Here is a 23,787-nt window from a genome sequence, read left to right on the forward strand (position 1 = left end):
AAATTTATGCACCACAGTTTCTAAATGGATGCATGATCTATTCTTTGGAAAGTGGAAATTAATGACTGTACTTCTTTATATATCATTACAGAGCAAAAAACACTTGGTCTGGTCAGTTGCTATTGTACTGTGTGAGAACCATGATAGCAATTTGATCAAAAAATTACTTTCTGACGTTTGGTTGGTTGTGAAACTGGATTGTGTTTGTTTACGTTATCTAGTTTGGTTATGTTTATGTTTTTATTAATGCAATTGTATTGTTTTTGTTTATGGATATGGAAAGTTTACTGTTATGATTTTTATAATGTAATGTTTTGCTGGCACTTTTGTAATTTTTAGTACTTTTATTTTAAGTTATTGTTTATTTAAATAGTTTAATAATTTGAAAAGTTCTCTGATGCAGTGATTCCAACAAAATTAAGGATATTTCATACATTTCGAAGATAATCAAATCTTTGTAAGAATTATTTAGGTAGTTAGTGTAATAAAATAACATGAAAAGAAGAAAGCGAGGACGAGGATTTGAAGATAATGGCTTTGCAGAATGGGTAAGTGTTAAGGTTAAGTATGGTCTTATTATAATTTTAATTTAGTAGTAATAGGTTAACAGTATTGATTAAAGGCTGATCAACCCTATAAATGAGGAATATAATTGATCTTGTGGGTCTAAAGTAGAAATCACACTGTGCCGATTGAGTCTAAGAGGCCTGATTTGTGTATACCTGCAGTTAATTAAAGATTACCCTAATTGTTCAAAAGCAATGTTTTTGGATTCAAATTTAGGGCAGAATATAATATGCAGATCCAGATTTTATATAGCCTGTAGCCATAAATGTTTTATATACTACTTTTTATATTTATCAATAAATAACAATTCATCCTATATTAACTTAATTTGATAACTTAAATAATATGAACTCAGTAAACTATAATCAACCATGTAACTTAGCCTAAACTTAGAAAAAATATAATATAATAGTATATAAAATTCAGAACCATTGTTTTAACAATCGTTTTTATCTTTTTGATATTATGGCTAAGATAAATATATCAAAAAGTATTGGTACCATAATATCCACCACTTAAAAAAATACTTGGTTAAAATGGATCCCTGTCACAAGTTTAAAAAAATGGCTTTGATCGTAACCTCTCACTCATCTCCTAAATTATAATTGTGAGAAAATAGTAGAAATCTCTCAGTTAATAGCATTAGAAACATGTAAAGTTGTAAACATTTAAAAAAATAATCAGTACATGCTTTGATGACTGATTTCCGGAAACTAAGGTCAATATGGTATTCTTAGAGGTCTAAATAAACATTTAATACAGCGATAATTACAATTTAAGCTAAGTATGATATTTGGCCAGCGCAACAATTAATTCAACTATTTCTGAACTATCGAATAAATAAAATCATGTGATGTATGGATATTCATAATTGCCAGTTGTTTTTATTTTATACAATAACAATATTGAACAATGTTTCAAATGACTATAAGATGATGAATACTCTTTTAAATCCAGTGTCCAGTTTTCAGTGAGGAGATGAAAACTAGAATTAAAGGTGGAAGTCAAATAGTGTGTCATTGTAAAAAAAGTAAAAAGAATTATGGTGTTACAAAATACGCACTTGATAAGACTTTTTTGAACACTCTAAATTTGATTTAATGAATATATTAACAATCTACTATTGTTACTTTTTTAGTTTGAACAAAACTAACTATGAATGTTTAGTAAATGAATGTTATTTTTATGGCTTCAGTACATGCAGATATACCATTGCAGATTGGCTATAGTTTTTTTGGTACTTTGGGATTATACCGACCACACCAGTATGAAGAACACAAAAATAGAAATTTATAGAAACAAACATGATAGAACGAAAAAACAACTCTTCAATTACAAAATTACAAACTTACAAGCATTTCCAGGTATTGTGATCGGTATTGTTGTCGCTGTTATCTTATCTTTCTCGAGAATCCTGATTACGGCAGGCCGCGCGTCTGCAATCACGTTATCTACTAGACGCTCGACTTTGACCTCTGTCTGAGGATGGGGAGGGGTTTGCGATAAGACAATTCCTGTTTTATACTGACGAAATAGTCTTCTACGCTAATCTAGTAATCAAGAAGCAAAATGTTAAATAACGATTCATGTCTGGGTGTGGTCGGTATAATCCCAAAGTACCGTTTTTTTTATGTAGAAAGGTTTGTTTTGTATGGTTAGATGACAAGTTTGAAAATGAAGAATTGTTAGATGTTAAAGGAGTTGTAATAGATGTTGATGAACAAAAATCAGAAATAGAAACTATAACCGTGGAAGACTAGTAGAGGGTAAATGGTGATAAGCATTATGGGAAAAAACATAAATATAGAAATTTCCAATAGTGAAAGAATAGGTGGTAGTTTCAGTTTGGAGATTTGCCCAGAAAATAAACGTAATGCTGATTTACGTATACCATTAATCTTTTAGCATGTCACACCAGGAACAATGAGTCACAGATTTGTGGAAAACCTATTTTGGTTTAAATTCCAAATGATATGACCATATTACTGTAAACCATAGTACAACTCGTTGATCCACAAACTTCTGCAAATACCCAAATAATAGAATCCACTTGCAGAGCTACAGAGAAATCGTTAACAACCAGTTTCAAGAGTGACTGCATTGCCACTCATGTTGCAGAGTATATGTATTAATGAGAAGTAATAATTATTCGTAATGATCCATTCGAGCATTTTTGAAAGTGCTGTCAACATGTTTACCCTGTAAAGAAATAGTAAATACTAAATTCCTACGCACATATAAATATGACTAAAAGTATTATTATTTTTATAATCTTAAATATCTATATTTCTTTTACATATAAAAATATAGCTTCACTATAATACAATCTTAAAAGCCAATAACTTAATTCGGTTTAATATTATTTTCAAAATTAATTCAAACAAGATAAAATCATGTGTATGGTGTTTGAGTAATGGCATTAAATAAATTGGCGATGCACATGTGTTATTTGTCTCACAAGGTGTCAGATACGTTTATCCTTAAAAATAGTAAGAAGTAACTGTTACACTTAAGTTACACTGTTTTGCTTGTTACATTTTACAAATATACATAGCCTGGATAGTTTTTATTCATCATTAAATTATTAATTTGTAAGATATAAAATCAACCAAACTGTACTGTAAATTTGAAATACATATAACATAATATGATTTGACATTTTGATTTTAGTAGTTTAGATAATCATGAATATTGAGCATTTGATTGTTGTGGTGGCCGCTTATTATACTGAAGCAACGATTTATTATTAAGTAGTAAAAGATTATGTGGTTTAAAAATACCCCTCTACTTGATGCCACAGTGGCATCGTCTGTAGAATTGGTGTTACATGTGCATGTATGATTCCACTATGGTGTCACTTGGATTGGACATATAAACATACAGTGCTTACCATTCTCAACAGTTAAACACACAATACATTTCCTATATACATACATTCATTTTGTGGATAATATAGGAATTGTGTTAATGGCTTCCTATGAATCAGGACTATTCTATCAGCTGCAATTTCCATCAAAATTTATGTTTTCAGGGTGGTTATATGGAGGCAAAGAAAACTAAACTTCAAGACCAGTTTAAGATAGAGGCTGCAAGAGAACCACAAACCGACAGTACTCGGATCTTTGATGGAGTTGCAATCTTCGTCAATGGATATTCAGGTACTGCCTAACATTTTAAAAACAGGAATATTAAATCTGAAGTTAGCTATAATGTTAATGATTTAGTGTAATTTAGTAACTGAGGGTTAGCAAAGGCTATCTATCACTCATGGGGCTGGAAAAATTGTATTTCTGTCTATGCATGAAGCCTCGTTAGTATATGAGGAATACTGAGTTCGATTAGGGAGCATGTCACTCATAGGATTATGAGATTTGGCTGAGTGTTAGTGAATAATTTTACTTTTGTCATTGGCCATGATGGCAAAGACAATAAATAAATTTGTATATATTAACACGTAGCCTAATTATCTCAACACATCTAACATCATTTTATGGTGACTTGGTGTGTAGACTTGTATTATTTAAACACTGATATGAAACGCAATTTAATGGAAAAATGTGAACGTTACATGTGACAAGATATCTCAAAATATAATTCGACTCTAGACTTGAAATTTTGCTATATACACAAGAATGGTTTCTATGATGTAGTTCCAACCATAGAATTGGGCTGAGCGTTTTTGAAGCCTATCACTCAGTTGGTTGACGCAAATTTTCTCTTGTTTACCAGGAAATGCAAACATTTCGTTGTGGAATGTTTGTCTGTCGTCCTATCTATAAATAATGAAATTAAAACTTGGAAATTTTAAGTTTATAAGCAATAAATTTGAAGTTTTTTATTGAACCTCAGTGAAGACTGTTACGAGACACATGGTGTGATTTACCCATGTTGTAATAAAATTTGAATTGTAACAAAGTATGAATGGTTTAGGACTATTGAATAATTTATATTTCTACCTTTGTAATCCATGAGCTCGCTTTTTACTAAAAAAATTTCAAAAAACTTGTTTTAACTTCAAAACAACTTCAAAAAATGTTTTAATAAATTAAATATTTTACTCTAGTTTAATTGAATTGTCTAAACATTTATACTCAAAGTAAGAATAATTGTATGGTAAATAATTACACTTTTAAAATTGAAGTTTTAAGTTTTATTATTACATTAGATACTGGTACTGTTTAAAAATTTGGCTCTAGAAGTCCGATATTTTTACAAAATTTGGCTTTGTAAAGTACTCAAGTTATCAGTTTGAATGTTGCCCTTGAAATGTATTTGTTATTTTAGAATTTCATCTATTTTTAGTGTTCTTTAACAAACAATGTATGTATTAAACAAAATGTATTGTTTAGTAAAGATAAATGTATATGGCTGGGTTCTCCTTAGTTTCTTATTTATTTTAATACTAGAGTATATATATTGTATTTTATTTATATATATATATATATATATATATATATATATATATATAATTATTTAAAACATGTATGGTGCACTCAAGACAACTTTCTAATATTTTAAACAAATACAATTAGGTTTTATATTTTTTATAGATATACTTTGAAACATATTTTTGAACAATTTAAGTCTATCGGCTTGAGATTTGTAAAGCAGCCAAACTAATACAGTCTGAGCTTTGTAGTAGTGAACTGTATTACTAAAGTCTATATAGGTGTTTTATATGCATTGGTACAAACATTTTGTGCTGAAGTAATCGCTAAATTAGTTCTAAAATATAATAAATACCCCTTTGATTAGTGGCATTTCTGCCATATTCACAATGGGTTTTCTGAAAATTTTGAAAAATAAATTTGCAATGCAATATACCTATTATTACATATTGTTGTTTTCCTTAAATTACAAGGAATAATAAATAATATGCAGAAATAAAACTTACCAAATAAAGTCATGTATGTCCTTTAGTCCAAAGTTCACAAATTGATTTTTTATAACAATGATGTAAATTTTTTGTTATAATTTAATTTTGTCAGTTTTGTATACATTAGTCAGGCTAAACACAATAGATACATGTCCTTGAAATGCTTTATTGAATAGCTCTCGTGCGACACTGATTGGATTTTGTTCCAGTTCCCTCAGCAGACGAGTTGAAGCTATTGATGATGAAACATGGAGGAGTGTATCACCACTACTTCCGAAACGGCAAGACCACGCATATAATTGCTACCAAACTTACCAGATACTAAAGTGAAACAGCTAAAGCACATGAATGTTGTCAAGCCTGACTGGATAGTTGAATCAATAGCTGCTGGAAGACTCCTCGATTTTCGACAGTACTTGCTTTACTCTCACCAGTCCAAGACACAACCCAAACTAATGTTCAAACCCGTCTCTGAACCCAGCACAAGTTCTACTAGCAATGCTCCTGACATGCATGAAGATTTTGATCAAGAAACTGATACTCCGTCAACTACTGATAGAACCATAAAATCTGTTGAAGAAAGTGAACACGTTGATCCTGTTAAAACTCCATCTCAGTTGGACCAAAATCACAAAGAAATAGGTAATCAAAATAAAACCTGTTACTGAATGTAAAGATTCTCTGACAACAGTAAAAACTGGAATACACAGTATAAAAACTGCTAGTGAGGCTGGGTTTTTGACCGAATTTTTATAACAATTCTCGACTCCATCATATATCCACAATGGGCGCATCTTTCAAACAGTACGTGAATAGTCTAAGGGAGAAATGTACAGGTGTATTTCCAGGAATGGAAAGATTGAAAGCGTTAAAACAGAATCAATCAGCCAACGTTGTCCAACAATGTGATACATTCCGGAAATATGAAAAAGTTGTGATGCACATAGACATGGACTGTTTTTTTGTTTCCGTTGGCTTGCGAAATAGACCAGAACTGAAGGGGTTTCCCGTTGCTGTTACTCATGCCAAAGCCAGTGCTGAAAACAGCAGTTCTCACAGGACCGGAGTCGACCGGAAGGCTGAGTTTGATTTGTACAAAACAAGAAGGGAAGAAAAAGTCCAAGGTAAAATATCAGCAAGATGGTCCAAATAATGACGTTAAACCGTGGTCGGACTGGGTGGAAGCTGTTAGTGAGAATGATTCTATGTCTGAGATAGCCTCATGCAACTACGAGGCTCGCAAATATGGGCTGAAGAATGGCATGTTTCTGGGTCAAGCACTGAAACTTTGCCCAAATTTGAAAACGATTCCATACGATTTTAATGGTTATAAAGAAGTTGCTTATTGCCTTTACGACACTATAGCTAGGTAAATATCACTGTCATGCTTATGAAAAATTATAAAATTATTATATCTTTATTTTATTACCTAAATAATGTGTTTTAGGAGTATTTAATTAAATTATGTTTATACATTCTTTTAAGGTCAATAACTCATGTACTATGAGTTTTATTTGTCATTTATATACTTGTGTACAACATTTTTTTATGAACAAAATTATGTTTAACTAAAGAAACATCAGAATAGGTATCATTTACAAGGAGATCATATCAAGTAGCTCTAGAAGTTACTAGAAAAATTTTTGTGCCTCTAAATAAATAACAACATTTTTTAAATGACGTTTGAAAACAAGTGATTTTTTTGTAGCCTAATTTAACATCATAATTGTTTGTGTAACATATTTTATATATTGGTAGACAGTTAATTTAATTTTCTACATGAACAAAGAATTTATCTTTTTTTAATGTTTAGTATTATTATATTTTTAATGCAAATTTCAAAAAAAGAGCCATAATTTTTCAGATTAAAATTGTATAGTTAGTTAAGTATACAATGTCCAGATTAGCTAAATTTATTATTTAATGGTTGAGTAATTTCGTTTTCACTATGGTAGTATCAAACATTACATAATGTAATAAAATAATCTGCATACAACATTATAGCCAAACAAAAAAAAAAGAAATAACATTACAAATATCATGAACAATCGTAAAGTTTGTTTCTATCAAACTAAACACTTTTAGTGAATTTTGGAAAACAAAATGAGTTAAAATAAAACATTCAGGTGGGTGTAATGTTTACCTGTACTGCAGCTAGAAAAAAAAGAAATGGACACCATGTTCTCTGCTGCTCTTTATCAGTGTGATATCTATATATAGCCAGAATGAGGGTCTTTATTTTCCTTATTGCTTAAACCAGACTGTTTGGTGTAATTTCCTTCGCTGGAATTTTCATTTAAAGTACTCATTCCCTTCACAGTTCAAGTTCAAATCACATGATACTTCATAAAGTGACAAAACACGTACATAGTAGCAGTGTTTTCAAACCTTTCTTCTATTACAAATGTTCACTGTTGCAGTTATACTGTGGACATAGAGGCTGTCAGTTGTGATGAGATGTTTGTGGATTGTACGAATCTGCTGAACGTTACTGGTACCTCTCCGCAACAGTTGGCGTCACTGCTTAGGACTGAGATCAAGGTAAGTTTGCATTACGTCTATTGTATAATTTCACCAAGAGACATTTTTCAGACCAACCCAGTCACTTTTGCGATAACAAAAATGTATTCCTCCATGTATATTGTTTTTATTGGTTCAACTTGTGAACTATTTTTGAAGTGTGAATGTAATGGTGCAGTGGGATGTACCGGATTGACTGAAGATTCAACGGTTTAGTGGTATACAAGATGGCAAACCTTTTAAATTATTGAAAGTTATGCTAAATGAATAATCTATATATTATATAAATGCGAATGTTTGTTTGTATGTTCCGTTATAACTCTGGAACCAATGCACGAAACATCGTGAAATTTTGTACAGTGATTCTACACGTTCCTGGAAGTAACATAGGCATACATACTAGAGTAAATTTGGTCCAATTTAAATAGTTTATTTAATTAATTTTTTAATTATAAATCGTTGTTGATGTTAGAGTGTTTTATATTGGATCCGACAGACTGCGCTACGACACATAATACAAAGCGAACTGATACTTAACAGCTGTTAATACTTTCAGCTGAAGTTCATCAAAGAGGCAGAGACATTTGTTTACATTTAAAATTTAGAAAATTTTTTATTGTAAAGTGCTTGATCAGTAGTGTAATGCAGGTTGCATAGAAGACGTCATTGCCTAATTTTAAATTCAGATTGCACCAATGATCAATAATCTATATATATAAAAATGAATGTTTGTATGTTTGTCCTTTATGGAATCGTGAACTATTGGACCGATCATGATGAAAATTTGTACGTATATGTATTTTTCCACGGAGAAGGTTTATAAGCTATGCCCATCCCTTTCCCGATTCAGGATTCCGCCCCACTGGTTACAGAAATACCCATAAGAAATGCCATTGCAGCAAACATATGTTAACGTCTTTTCAAATTTTTAATCAGCTGTTCTTTGTAAACATATATTACACTTATAGTTTTAAAGCATAGAGTAAGCTTAAGAGAAACGACAAATTTTGTTTTAAACTGTTTTTGCAATCACTGTTAAACATAGACTTTACTATCCAGATAATACAATTCAAATTTGATGTAAAAATTCACCTTTAACTGCAATATTTATTTAATATAAACCATGCTCATGCTTGATCAGAAGAGTAATGCAGATATCATAATTACTATCTTACGTTGGCTACAAATATAAAGAATGTTATAAAATCAACCTTAGTTGTTTTTTTTTGACAGAAGTATGGTTCTCAAAAACTCCGTGTGTACATATTCTCTCGGATCGAGACAACAAAGCAAGCTCAATCGTGGCATCGGAGATATAACTAATTTAATCTAAAATTTATTATAGTAAAAAAAAAAATTTACTAAGTAATATAAGGACTTCGGTTCTTAAGATTTGCGTGCGAAGCCGTGGGTAACAGCTAGATAGAGGCAGGAATATGGTACATACCTTCATAATACGCCCAAGAGGCTCACGATGGAACGACTATCAATTATCTCAGCAATGTTTAGAATGTGATAGAAAAAGAATAAGTGAATATAGTGTACTGTTTTCAACGGGAAAATTGCGTGCGAAGCCGCGGGCAACTTTTTGCAAAAAATTATTGAAATGCGCAGCAAAGCGCGCCGGGCCCGCTAGTAATATATAAAAATGAATGTTTGTGTGTTTGTCCCTTTATAGACTCAGAAACTATTGGACCGATCACTATGAAAATTTGTATTTATTTGTATTTTTCTATGTAGAAGGTTTATATGCAGTGCCCATTGATGTAACTCACCACCAGGCTGTACTGCAAGATATAAAAGTTATCAAAGCGCCTGCACATTATAAACTGCAATTACGACACAGTTACGTATATTAAATAGCCAAACACTATTTGAAGGCAAAGAAATATACGGGCAAAGCTTAAGAGATGCGTGCGAAGCCACGGGAAACAGCTAGTTATAATATAAGTAAGGGATTTTTTCTTGCCCCTGTGCTCTAGAGAAAGATTATGAAAATGGAAATGCGATTTGATGATCTATAGATAAAATAATATGTAATCCAAAGGTTAGAAGCTATGGTTCTAAACAAGATATCAGAATTATCAACTGCGGTGTGGTTGTTTTTGTTTCTCTCAGGACAAGAAGCTTATAAATTTGCACTTAGTCCTATAAGAACCTTTGCGCTGCTTCTGGAGTGACAGGAAATTCAGGATGGGTAAGGTTAGGGGGTAGGGACCGCCCTCCTATCAAAATCTATGAGGGAGAATTAGGGCACTAATCTCATGTCTAATCTAAAGTCATGTCTCCCCAGAAGAAGGGGTATCAAAACAAACCCCACCAACTCCAACATTCATCTCCCGCAGTAGACTAGACCTATCGAATTGCCCTTAAACTGCAGAATTTCGACATTTGCGGTTAGTGATGTGCTGCCCCTGGACATCCATAAGGTTGCCCAGATTTGGCACATTGACACATTGGTTTTTGCTGTGCCCAGTGGTAGGTTCAACTGGAAGGTATAAAACCAGCCAGAAGTGATCTCTGCTGGGTATTGTGTTGCCGTTAGTTTAATATGGTGAGCTGAAGAATTTAATATATAAAAGTAATATTTTAAGTAAGAAACTGATTGCTCATTTTTCCTGTGCATCCTGTCATATAACATCTGTTCAAGATCAGCCCCTCTTAGCCAATCTGCCACTAAGCCGGCCATTATGTTTCATGTCTCTGCTGGTGTTCATTATGTGGTTATAATGCTTTGTTTGTCGCCATGTCAATCATGTCAATCCGGCCAATTGTGAAGTGCGCTCAGTAATTTGTTTAAAATGCACAAAAGTTAGTCCTACTGAAATTAACTGGCAGCTCGTTAAACTTTATGGTGAGGGTGTAATAAATTATGGAAATGTGTGAAAATGGTGTAGGCTTTTTAATGAAGGAAGGATAAGGATGAAGAACAACCTGGATGGCCTACTGTCATGAACGAAGACTATACAAAAAGTTGATGAGGAAATTTGCCAAAACAGGCACTTCACTATTGATGAACTTGGCATCAATAGTGGAGGATATTGGGAATAATGGGGATATTGATGAGTGGCATCACCCAAACTTCCCGACGAAGTCACGGAAATTCAAGCAAGAACCTTCAACAAGGAAAATCAAGGCGACAGTTTTATGGGACCGGAAAGGCATTAAGGAATGACAATAAATGCAGAAAGATACTGTGAAATGTTTTTGAAGCTTATGCTATTCAAAATTGTCGGTGAGGCCTGCTTTCTAGCGGCGTCGTTCTGCTTAATGGCAATACTCAGCTCATTTTGATTTTGATGTTGATGTCGACGGTAAGAACACTGACACAGCTGGACACGTTTTGTTGGGTATTACTGGATCATCTACCATACAACCCTGACTTTGCACCATCAATCTTTTTTCACAACTCAAGGAATTTGTGTTTGTAAAATGATAACATGTTGAAGAAACAGTTACTAACTGGTTTAACGGTCAGTAGATAGAGTTCTTTGATGATGGGATCCAAAATCTGGTACCACGACTTGAGAAATGTTTAAATGTCCATGCTTACTGTGCAGAGAAGTGTTCATAATTTAGTCCTTGATAATTTCAGCTCAGACATAAAGTTTCACTTGATCCATTACAAAACTGTTCTTACTTTAAAAAAATGACCCTCGTAAATGCCATATTTTGCTTTTAATTTTCAGAAAAGTATACATCCCAGAGTTTAATTATAAGAGGTTATGTAATTAAATTCCAATTATATGCATGATGTACAGAACAAAACAGGATGTCCCTGCTCAACAGGGTTCGGCAGCAACCGTCTGCAAGCACGGTTGGCTACCAAGAGAGCTAAGCCAGACGGACAGTACTACTTGGAGCCTGCGGATCTGCACACATTTATGTCAGACATTTAAAGTCTCTGATCTTCCAGGTACATCTTTATGGATTATATAGAATATAAAATATTATAGATTACTAGTGGAACCATTGCTAAAATTCAGTTTAATTTGAAATTTAATGTAACAAAATTACGCTTAGTACTAATTTTAATTTATTTAAGGTAAACATTAACTATTTATCATGTTGAAATTAGTCCTAAGTTTAAGATGTTAAGCAAGTGATTTAAATCTTATTTAATGTATACTAAGAAAGATCAGCAGGCTTACTATCTGTCCGGGCCTTACTTTTTTGTCAAAAATAAACTTAATGCCACCTCACACTGCCCTCAAGGTAGTCTATCTGTGCTCTATGTAGCCCTTGTCTTTCAGTGCCAACTCTTCGTTTGACACAAATCAAACGAAACCTAGTGTAACTGTAGCAAATTCTGCTGATTGGTCATAGCTACTGATCTCGGTGAGACTTTTGGGTTTGGATTTTCATTGCCAGTTTGTTCTTCTTACCAACTATAACATTACAAAAGCAGAGATTCAAAGTCTTTATCTAAGTCATCTCTACAGATACTTGTTGAGTAAGAGTCTGTTAAAGGTGTCGGAAGATCCACAAGCTATAAACTGTCCACCATGGGTATCCAGGACATGTCTGGACTTGCAGCAAGTGCCTCTCTCCAAGCTTCAGGCAGAGTTTGGTGTCAAAAGTGGGGAAGCTCTTTACAAGTTAGTGCAGCTATTACTTAACTATGATAGACAGTTTTTGCTGTTCTTTTGAAGACATAATGCCCACTGTAACTTATTTTAGATTTAGATCAGTTAAAAATACTGGAATCTAAGCTTACGTGTAATCTAATTTACAGCATGGATGTTGAGTTTAGCTCCAGTTCACCTTCTTCACAGTACAGTATTTGTTATCTGACGCTGTCACAGACTTGGACTCCTGGAATCTGGAGTTTTAGTTTATCAGAGGAGATTAACAAAAATCCAGTTACAAAAAATCTCATAATGAACTGTTTACATCATTTTGACATCAGAGACACCGAGACTATAAAATATAATGTAATCTAGGTGAAGAGGTATTCCCATTGTCGCATTTGCACAATTGTGGTGTACCTCTTCATCTAATTTACACTATATTTTGTAGTCTAAGTGCCTCTGATGTCGAAACGATGTAGAGTTCATTTTGAATTCCAGGAATTAAATCTGTGACAGTGTCAAATTTCAGACACTGAGCTAGGAGGAAGGTGAACTGGAGCTAAACTCAACATTCACATTGAATCAACACTTCCCATCATAGCTATGCTATGTGTAAGTTACAATATTTAGTCTGTTTCGATTTCTTCTTCAAAAATTATGAAAATCATTATTTACAACCAGTTGACACGATTCTTTGAACATATTAAAATGTTTGCAGATGAGCAGTTAGGTGTAGAAAAAGCAAAGGTACTCGCACAGACCAGTGATCTATGAGATGGACAAAATAAGGCATAAAAGAGTATCACCCTATCTCATTAAAAAAAAAAAAGAAAAGTATAACGTCAGTTATTTCTAATCTGATTAATAAAACTGACTGCGTAGTGGATAGACCACAGGAGACTTCTGTAGTGTTCTATGATCAATATAAAGCTTTAGATTATGATTTGATATTACAAAAACTTCAGTAATGTACATTGTCTGCAGGAATCATATTTATAAAACTGCAGAGAACAATTGTTAAAAATAAAAAAAGTAAATTAGTTAGAAACAATTATTTGTGGTGTTCTCAGGGTCAGTATTTGGGCCATGTAATGTTTTATAGTTCACTAATAATAGACATACTATGAATTTCTAAATAGATATTTTTGTATAAAATAAAAAAAAACAGCAAATGAGCAAAGTTCTTAAACTAGGAATCTACAAATAAAAATGCAGTTTAATGTAATAAAATTGTATTTGTCAAAAACCAGTCTACATTCCAAATCAATAATTAGTGAACTTATTAAAGTTATAAAATTACAAAAAAATACATCAAACCAATATTATCAAGGACTTGGCAATAAACTAGAAAATTTAAATCACTACAATATATTATGGATATAAAACTTTACTATGTTTTCCATGTTCAGTTCTATCACAAGAGAACTTGCTGAAGAAGGAAACATAATCAAGTTTGTTACCAACTTATATGTTATGTGCTGCTTGTTATGTCCAATGTAGTAAAATGAAATTAAAATAATGCTTTATTAAAAAAAATAGTAATATTGTTATTTACAAGATTGAATGTGTTTCATCCAGACACTGCCGAGGTGAAGACACAAAGAAATTAGTGTTTGGTCAAGTCAGGAAGTCCGTGTCTGCGGAAGTGAACTATGGGATCAGATTCCAGAACCAGAGTGAGGCAGACACATTTCTAGAGGAGTTGTCACGAGAAGTTCACAACAGACTTCAGGAGGTGAACATGAAGACCAGAGTTGTTACTTTGAAACTTATGGTAAGGAAATTAAAAGTGTTAAATATTTATAAAAACCTGTGTTAATTTTGTATGCCAGTAGGTGATTACCGTAGAGTTGCAGCTGATTCAGTGTATGCTTTTTTTAAATCTAATATATAACAGGTGAGGTTTTAAATAATAGCTCTTTTACTACCTCTATAGTAACCCTCTATAGATTTTGTCTGTACAAACACCGGAGAAACACTAATAACTACTAGAGTGCAAAAAAACAGGTCTCTCGGACCACACTGCACAGCTATGTACTATCATCACCGATATGACAAAGCAAACACTGAACCAATCACAGAGAAGACAATTCACTACACGAACAGTGCAGGAACTGAAGCTCAATCTTCAAGCACAAGATTGGTCACAAGTCATACTTACTGAGGACGCGGAAGCTGCATACAAAGCATTCAATGGAATCCTTCAATCTGCTATGAACATAGCGTGCCCTCTCAAGATAATAAAGAATAGAAGAAATTTCACCAAAAATATTTGGGACAGCGAAAGTCAGACTCTAAAAATGCTGTACTTGGAGGCCCTGAACAGAGAACTCATCACTGGTCACCCTGATGATAAAAAAGAAACAGCTCGAAGGAAAAAAACTTACGATCAAAAACTCAAAACACTTCGAAAACAGTGCAACTCAGCTTATATAGACAGGTCTGACAACAAATCAAAAGCCATGTGGAGAGTTATACATAATGAAAGAAAAGAAAAATCAACCAAAAATCAACTGGAATGTTTAAGAATAAACGAAGACATCTCGGATTCTCCAAAGGTCATTGCCAACCATTTGAATAACTTCTTTGCTACAACCGCTGACAGAACACTTAACAAAAATGGAAATAGACCAACACCAACATCTACAATAGAACTAAATAACCTGCTCCAAATTCCAAAATTAAATTTTTTTGAAACAGATGAACTAGAAATTGAAACAATAATTAACTCGTTAAAACCAAAAACATCAACAGGTGAGGATGAGATCTCCTCCAAACTAATTAAACAATGCAAACACGAAATCATCATCCCACTGACAATAGTTGTCAATAAATCACTCTCCCAAGGAACATTTCCCAGTGATCTGAAACTCTCAAGAATTTACCCAAAGTATAAAAGCGGAGCAGCAAATGAAGCCACCAGTTACAGGCCAATCTCTCTCATATCAACATTTTCTAAAATTTTGGAACATGTAGTACGAAGTAGACTTCTGGGACATCTCAAACAGCATAATCTCCTTACATCTAGACAACATGGCTTTGTGAAAGACAGATCCACCTCAACAGCAATAGCCCAACTAATAGAAGCCATAATAGACAAACTGGAAAAAGGACAGATCGCCTCAAGTATATTGTTGGACTTCAGTAAGGCATTCGACTGTCTGGATCACAAACTTATCCTACAAAAGCTGCAGTATCTGGGAGTCACTAACAAGGAACTAGACTGGTTCAAGAGCTATTTAAGCAACAGGAAGCAGGTAGTCGAAATCACTCATATGGAGAACAATACTGTGAAGAAAGTAAAATCCGAACAACTATCAGTGAGCAGAGGAGTACCTCAAGGCTCCGTACTCGGACCTGTTTTGTACATTCTAGTAACTAATGACTTCTCAGATTATCTTAAGGACTACTGCAAAATAGTAATGTACGCTGATGACACAGCTCTGATTTTAGCAAATAAGGACAAGGACCAACTCGACATAGACTCTTTTATTGCATATAACCAGGCAAAGCAATACTGCTGTCTCAACGATCTGGTTTTAAATGACTCGAAGACACAGCAATTAATTTTCACAGCTAGACCAAACAACTTCCATGGCGTCCCAGAAATAACAACAATAGAAACAGGAAAATACCTTGGAATAATCTTAGATCAAAATCTCTCTTGGGAACCCCATATAAACCAACTCTGTCACAAACTTAACAGCAGCCTATATGCAGTACGGAGAATGAAACAAATCAGCAGCACCCGAGTAGCTTTAACAGCTTACTACTCCCTGTTAGAATCTCACCTGAGATATGGTCTGATCGTCTGGGGAGGCACGACAATCGCAAACCTTCAACGAGTACTTATTATCCAAAAAAGGGCTATTAGGATTCTAAAAGAACTAGGACCACTAGACTCGTGTCGAGCTGCCTTCAGGGAGTTGGGAATCTTGACTGTGGTAAACATCTACATCCAAGAAACAATCCTCTTTGCAATAAGAACAGGCCAAGCAAGAACTGGTGACAACCATCCCTACAGCACCAGAAACAGGAGCAACTTCCTCCTCAATCAGCAACCATCTGAGCTTGTTTGAGAAAAAACTGTCGTACAGAGGAGCGCTGTTTTCAACAAAGTGCCCGAATCCTTGAGGAAGCTTCCAGAGAAGAACTTCAAATCTTCCTTAAAATGCTGGCTTCTGGAGCGTCCACACTACACCGTACAAGAGTTCACCCAATGGAGAACCAGCATCTTGTAATAACAGACACTGAATTGAAACACAAATTGTAACACTAACACAAGTGACCTTTGCTCTTTCTCTATGAATATGTGCAATTAAATAAATAAATAAATAAAATAAAAAAATACCTTAGTAGTCATTAAATTTCCCAAAAAGTGAGCATTTTGGTTATATTTGGTTAGATAAAGGGACAGGCTATAATTTATAAAAAAAAGATATGACTCTTCTTTTTTAATAATATAATTTTGTTTTTTAAATCAATATTTGTTGTTTCTTTTTTAAATATACATAATTAAGAAAAACATTAAAAAATCTTCAAAGTAAAGAGTTCAATAAGATAAACTGTAATTTTTAGTGTTTAGTAGTGTAAACACAGTCTCGGATGCACAGCACAATGTTGGAATTCACGGCATCACTGCTTAGCCAACACAGCCTTTATCCATCCGATGTTTTTATCATTATTGGAATTGTCGCTTTCTTTATTCACAAACATCTTAGTCTAAAATTTGTTAATAAGGTTTTCTTGTGCTATTCGATACATATAGCTATGTTATACAATCGCTAATTGCACAAATTTATATCCTCTAATCATCACTGTCCATCAATATCGTATCCATTAACCACATCAAAATGAGTATACTAAGTAAGTGAATGTAAACAAATATGAAATAGAATCTGGAGATTGCTTTTGCTATTATACTATTCGGAATCAGCCATAGTGAATCAGCAACACATTATAACTTTTTAGTTACTGTTTAGAAACTGAGAAGATACGCCACTGCTCTCTGTGAGGTACAATGGTAACTATGTGAAAGTGTTTCTACCATTCTATCTGGAGATTGCACATGTAGTTAAACAATAACTTTCCAAAAATACAGAGATTATTGTTTAGAGATGTAACAGATCCATCAGAACAATAGGGGATTACTGCTTTAGGCATTAGAGAACATATTTCACCTCTTTGATGAGCTATAACAAATCTATTTTAGCTTTAAAAGACTAATTTAAGTTTTTTTTTTTAGATCAAGGCTAAAGATGCTCCAGCGGAGAGTGCCAAATTCCTGGGTCATGGAGTCTGTGACCAAATCTCCAGGTCGTCTCCTCTTCAGATTGCTACTTCAGATCTAGATTCCATTATCAGGTAAAGATTACCTGTTGGTTATCTATTGGTAGGTGCAATGATTTTAACAGTGGTATTTTTCTAAAGATAAATTGGCTTTTTCCTCTTGGAACACCTATTTTATGAAGTGGATGAGATTTTTGGGAATAACGATGAATTAAACAATATTATTGTTGATCCTAGGAAATTCTTTTATCGGTGTTGTAAAGGGTTTGTAATTAATTAACTTGTTTTAATTGATTTTTTATTTATTTAATGTATTTCTCCTTTTAAAGGTTTGGGACGAACTGGAGGATTGCATTGCTCTTAATATTGAAGTGTATACAATAATATGTTTTCAATGTGATAAATGTATGTAATGTAATGCAATTTTAGCTGCTATAGCATTCACCATACAACCCTCTTGTCTCTCTGGCATTTCTGGATAAACCTCCATAAAAGAAATGGATGTCACATGCTCTGCAAAATTGTAATTAGCTTTTAACCCTAAAAGTCCTAATATCACATTGCGCAATGTCAGCAAGTCCCGGTACTGGTAACATCGTGCTACATGAGGTTAGGTCAACATTTGTATAAATAAACATAATATCCATAATTGATGGTATTTCTCAATATATTTTACGTGGTAATAAACTAGTAAAACGACACTTTAAATTTATCCGCAAGCCATCTTTATTTTTTTCCTAAATACTGTTGCTACTCTACAGATGATGTTAGATATGCATATCGTCAGCTGGAATCGTTTCTATGGGAGTCACTCTACGCGAGTTATTTTGATGTTATTAATAACTAACTATTATACTGGTCAAAAATAAATAAAAATATCAACAAGAACTCGTTTTGGCTGCTATAAAACTTATCTGTTAATGTAGTTGTTAAATTTTTAGGAACAACACTTTTTTTGTTTCTGTGCTCTTTTTATAAAATCTAAATATTGTTGTTTATTTTGTGTTTGTAATAAATTTGTCTTTATTTTGTATATTTTGGATTCTTATTTGAGTGAGTTTAGTAAAGTGCTGTGCTGTGCTAAAAGAAAACAAGTATTTTCAAATAGAAATGTATATAAAATAAATAATACTAAAAAACCTGTTAATATTTTTTCAAAATGCAACAGTAAGTAATTGTAATTATCATATCTCATTCTGTACCTTTTGCTTAAAAACGATATATAATATTTAGCATTTTGTAATTTGTATGTACTTATTATTTTCTTTCAACATATTGTTGTAAAACTCCTAAAAGCACGCAGCACTACAGGTGAATATAGTCAACACTTATAGGGTTAAACAATAATATGTAAACTACTAGAAATAAAGCAGCTGATTAATGTGGGGTTACTAGTACTGCTGTCAAATAATGAAAAAGTTGATATTGTCTAGTACTAAGTTTTAAAATATGAGTCCTTTCTTTAATTTACCAACAGAATGTCTTAAACTTGACACATTTGGACTCGTAATTAAATTGTATTAACTTTTTTATCTACGATATTTACTCTTAAAATTTTTAAGAAGTTGCTATTTTTTAATTAGATTTCAACTGGTGAAATGAAATCTTCTTGATTTACAAGTTGTTGAAAAATCAAAATGAGACTGTTGGACTGTATTGATTATTAAGGCTTTCAAAGTTCTAAATATGATATTTTGGTTTGTCATTGGTCCAGAAATAATACCTGGAAAGATTGGTAAAGAGTTCAGGGACACCCTGTGTATTAAAGTAATTTTTAACAAATTCTTAAGTTACCTAAAAGTCACTTTGACCCATGAAATTAAATTTCAGGGAAGTGAAATCCTTGAGTCGGCAACTGAGTGTAGATCCGACAGAACTGAGGGGTATTGGCATCCAGCTGACCCGGTTGGAGGGCGAGAAGTCTGTGAGAACATCAGCTAATGCTTTAGATAAGTTTCTAAGGCCAAAAAGCGATTTAACGGTGAATGTCAAGAAGGAAAGACAGATGCCAGTAGCAAACAGCCAAGGGAAGGAGGAAAATGTTTCATCTTCATCGGTGTTAGATCAGTTTTTTACTGCAAGAAAACATGTCCCTAATCGAACCAAAGTGAAACTACAGAATCCTATAAGGCCTGCAGAAATAGACAAAGGTGTGTTGGAAGCACTGCCAGAAGACATTCGACAAGAAATAATGCGAGAGTACGGCATGGAAAGTGGAAGTATTGAATGAAGATAGCAAAAAAGAGCCAAACAAACCTGTACAATACGATTGTGGTGTTAACATTTCTCAGGTTAGTAGAGTAGTGGATTTATTATGTGTCTCAAACAATTATTATAGACGTTTATTAGTTTGCTTTGAAAATGTTCTGGAAAACTTCAGTCTGAAATTTCAGTCAGCACCAGTTGTCACACCAATTATTATCAGATAAATTAAGATGTGATATTGTCTTATCTCTACCACTTAAGACAACATTTATCATATCTTCCTGGTAGTCTAGGAGCCAATAGCCAATTTGCGCCTTATATAAAACACAACCTGGTTTTTCTTAAAATCTATAGAGGGATTTTTCAAAAGAAAGAAGTTTATTGTCAGTCAAGCTAGTTTTGGTGGAGATAAAAATGGGAGATTGTCAAAGGGTTAAAATTATAAGAGAATATTTTTTATTATAAGATTTTTTTTTCCTAGCTTCATATACTTATTGTTAGACACATAGTCACCGACAGATAACTAGCTAAAGATATTGAAAGAACCACTTTCTGGGTCTATATATAGAATTAGATGATGCTAATTTAAAATGTATAAATGTATCTGATGATTGGTTATAAGTGTGGCAAGTATGACACATATAACCTGTGAAAAAAAATTGTAGTTTCATATTTTTAAACCACATAATGAGAGGGTTTTTCATGTTCGAGACCGAGTCTAAATTAGCCAATGTATCAACCTTTTCATTTTTCACATGTCCTGGAACCCAACAGACAGTGCCATTGTTGATCCTATGTACAGAAGAAATAAACAGTACAACGAATTTAAGCACACAAAAGTCCAACAATTTCAAAAGTACATGACTATCAGTGAATGTGTTGTCTTTCAGTCAATTGTCTTGTGATCCCACCTTCTGACTTTTGACTCTTGTATTCAAGTTATGTCGATTATAGTGTCTGTTGTATTGAATACATAAAAGGAAATTCAATTTTATTTCAGTACCTTTAATATTTTCTTGAAACACTTTTAAAAGAACATGATCATACAAATGATATTAGTTTAATGTGGTAAGTTGTAACAACAGTATTTTTGTACAGATTGATCTGGACGGTCCTTGAAGAACTACCTTTGGAGATAAAGAAAGAAATACAATCGTCAATGAATACAAACAAAAGAAGTACAAGGAAAGAAAGTGGAAAATGATTTGGGTAAGAAGAATATAAATACATAAATAAAATTTGTGTTATAAGTTATTTATTTACATTTTTATTGGAGTTTTAAAACATTATTTTTTAACATGATAACTTTTGAATGTTCTCTTGTGTAAGTCACTGTGTTTCCAATTATACTAAATAACTTGCTGCACATAATCTACAATGAACTCATGATAACCCAGGACACTGGAAAAACCTCTGATAGTGGCTCAATAAGCATAAAAAGAAATGAAAATCCCAAAACAGAATAAAAACATGAAATAGGTCTGACATTTGAAAAATCAAAGGTGTTTTGTCATTGAAGGCTGAAATTTGTAAAATTGTTTAACACTAATTTTATTTCAGCTATCGGTCATTTGTAATAATTTTTATCTGTGTGTTGTGGGTATTTGTAAATTTTTTTTCCCAAATATGTTCCCTATGTTGAAATATTCTTTCAGAACCAGTAAAATAAAAAATTGAAATAAAACATTTAAAAGCTGTATAGTTTTAAATCGTAGTTAAAATATTGACATCTACATGGTGACAATGTATTGCAATATGTCCTCTAAAAATTCCTTGTTACTTTTAGATAGCATAAACTTATCTCTTTGTTCCTACATTATAAAAAACACATTAGGAAAAAGAAGTTGTGTCAGAATAACCTAAGAGAGGACGGAGATGTTGGAAATGCATCTGCTAAAAAGGGAATAAGAACATTATGGAACATTGGTTCCAAAATTGTATTTCCTGTTAGGTCTATGACATAATACAGTGATGATGAAGTACATTATTCAACTGCAATTAAAAATCCAAAACACTTTTTAAATGAGTTTGATGGAAAGGCACAGGTTTTTTTAGGCGTATTCATTGGCATATTTTGTGTACAGAAAATAATTATATAATATTTCTTTATTATCACACATCTTTACAAATACGTCAGCATTAACAACACCGTAAATTACACTCAAAGCTGAGTCAAATAAAATAGATATAGTCATGTAAACAGACTTGCCACACCTCAAATCTTACAGTACTTATTTCTTTATAATTTTTTCGACAGATTTAAAAAATGTTTAATATTTTTACCATATATTTGTTTTTGTTACTAATAATAAAATAATTCTGATTAAAATTGTTTTTAGTATTCTATTTATTCATGTACTTTGTAAATTGGTTGGTTTTAGTAAAAACAGAAAATAATTATATAATATTTCTTTATTATTACTCACACATCTTTACAATACGTCAGCCATTAACAAAACACCGTAAAATTAGACTCAAAAACTGAGTCAAATAAAAAAATATAATAGAGTCATGTAAACAGACTTGCCACACCTCAAATCTTAACAGTAGGTACTTTATTTCTTTATAATTTTTTCAACAGATTTAAAAAATGTTTAATATTTTTACCATATATTTGTTTTGTTACTATATTCACCCGTACTTTGTAAATTGGTTGGTTTAGTACTTAAGATTATCACCAGTCTCTTGGACAAAATGTTTAGGAATGTTTCTTCTCCACCATCTAATAGACTTTTATGTGTTGTCCATATGGTTATTAACCTCTCACTCACTTTGCTTGCTACTCCTGTAGCAGCCATTAGTGTGGACACTGGACCAAAGCTGGACGAGAACCTGCCCCCGAGTGAGGTCAGGGCTCTGATCAAGGGCCTGGACCACTTCCGAGGACAGTCCTCAGGCCTGCGATGTGAACATGTTGACTGACTTACATGCAGGGACTGGTGAACACTAGACGACTCGACAGTTTGGATATCTGCATCAGCTGTTTACACAGGTGTCACTCATTTTCAGCATAGTTTCTGCATACCATGAGAGTTAATGCAGAAGTTTGTTCTGTAAACTATTAAAAGAAACGTTTCAGTACTAAGTGTTATCAATTGTTCATTAAAATTTATTTTAATTCACACTGACATGAACAAGATTGATTCGTTACATATATGACTTCGCCAGATAAACCAATAACATTATAGAGAAAACTGAAATATTGAGAACAGTAAAAATAGTTAAAAAGATAAAATCTAATACAATATTTTTTTCTAATTGTACTTTTTCATGCTTATGCAAAATAGTTATAATCATGATGAAACAAAATTTTGCTGGTAATTTTTAAAATAGAATTATGATAAAATTAGAAAAATTAAGATTGTTGTTATATTCTTATAGGTTAAAAAAGAAAAGAAAATTGAGATTGAAAGCTTTCTCTCAACAAAATAAGGGAAACAGACAAATATGAGAGGTACAAAGCAGTATCAACGCTTTGTACCTTAGCTTCTCAAGTTAGTATTTGGCAGGATACATGCTTGTACTTAAATTTGTATTTTTGTATAATAATTCTGAGATATTATTAGATTAGGATAGAGTGTATATAATGTCAGTTATTGTTTGGAACTATATTAAAATAAAATAAATATTTATCTTCCTTTCTGTTTATTTCTGAAGCTGATGTTTAATCCGGAGGAAAAAATACATTTTACTCTATAACCCATTGGCTACCAATCACATAATTCCTCATCATCAGTTAATATTAGCATAATTACTAAT

At 32.7% G+C, this 23,787-nt stretch overlaps 1 pseudogene; it reads left to right on the plus strand.

Annotated features, from left to right (window-relative positions):
* Positions 1-265: 265 nt before the first annotated feature.
* On the plus strand, positions 266-23,018 carry LOC124361969 (annotated as a pseudogene).
* The last annotated feature ends 769 nt before the right edge of the window (positions 23,019-23,787 follow it).

The sequence above is a fragment of the Homalodisca vitripennis genome, chromosome 5 (assembly GCF_021130785.1).
Source record: "Homalodisca vitripennis isolate AUS2020 chromosome 5, UT_GWSS_2.1, whole genome shotgun sequence".
In the NCBI taxonomy this organism is placed as follows: Eukaryota; Metazoa; Arthropoda; class Insecta; order Hemiptera; family Cicadellidae; genus Homalodisca; species Homalodisca vitripennis.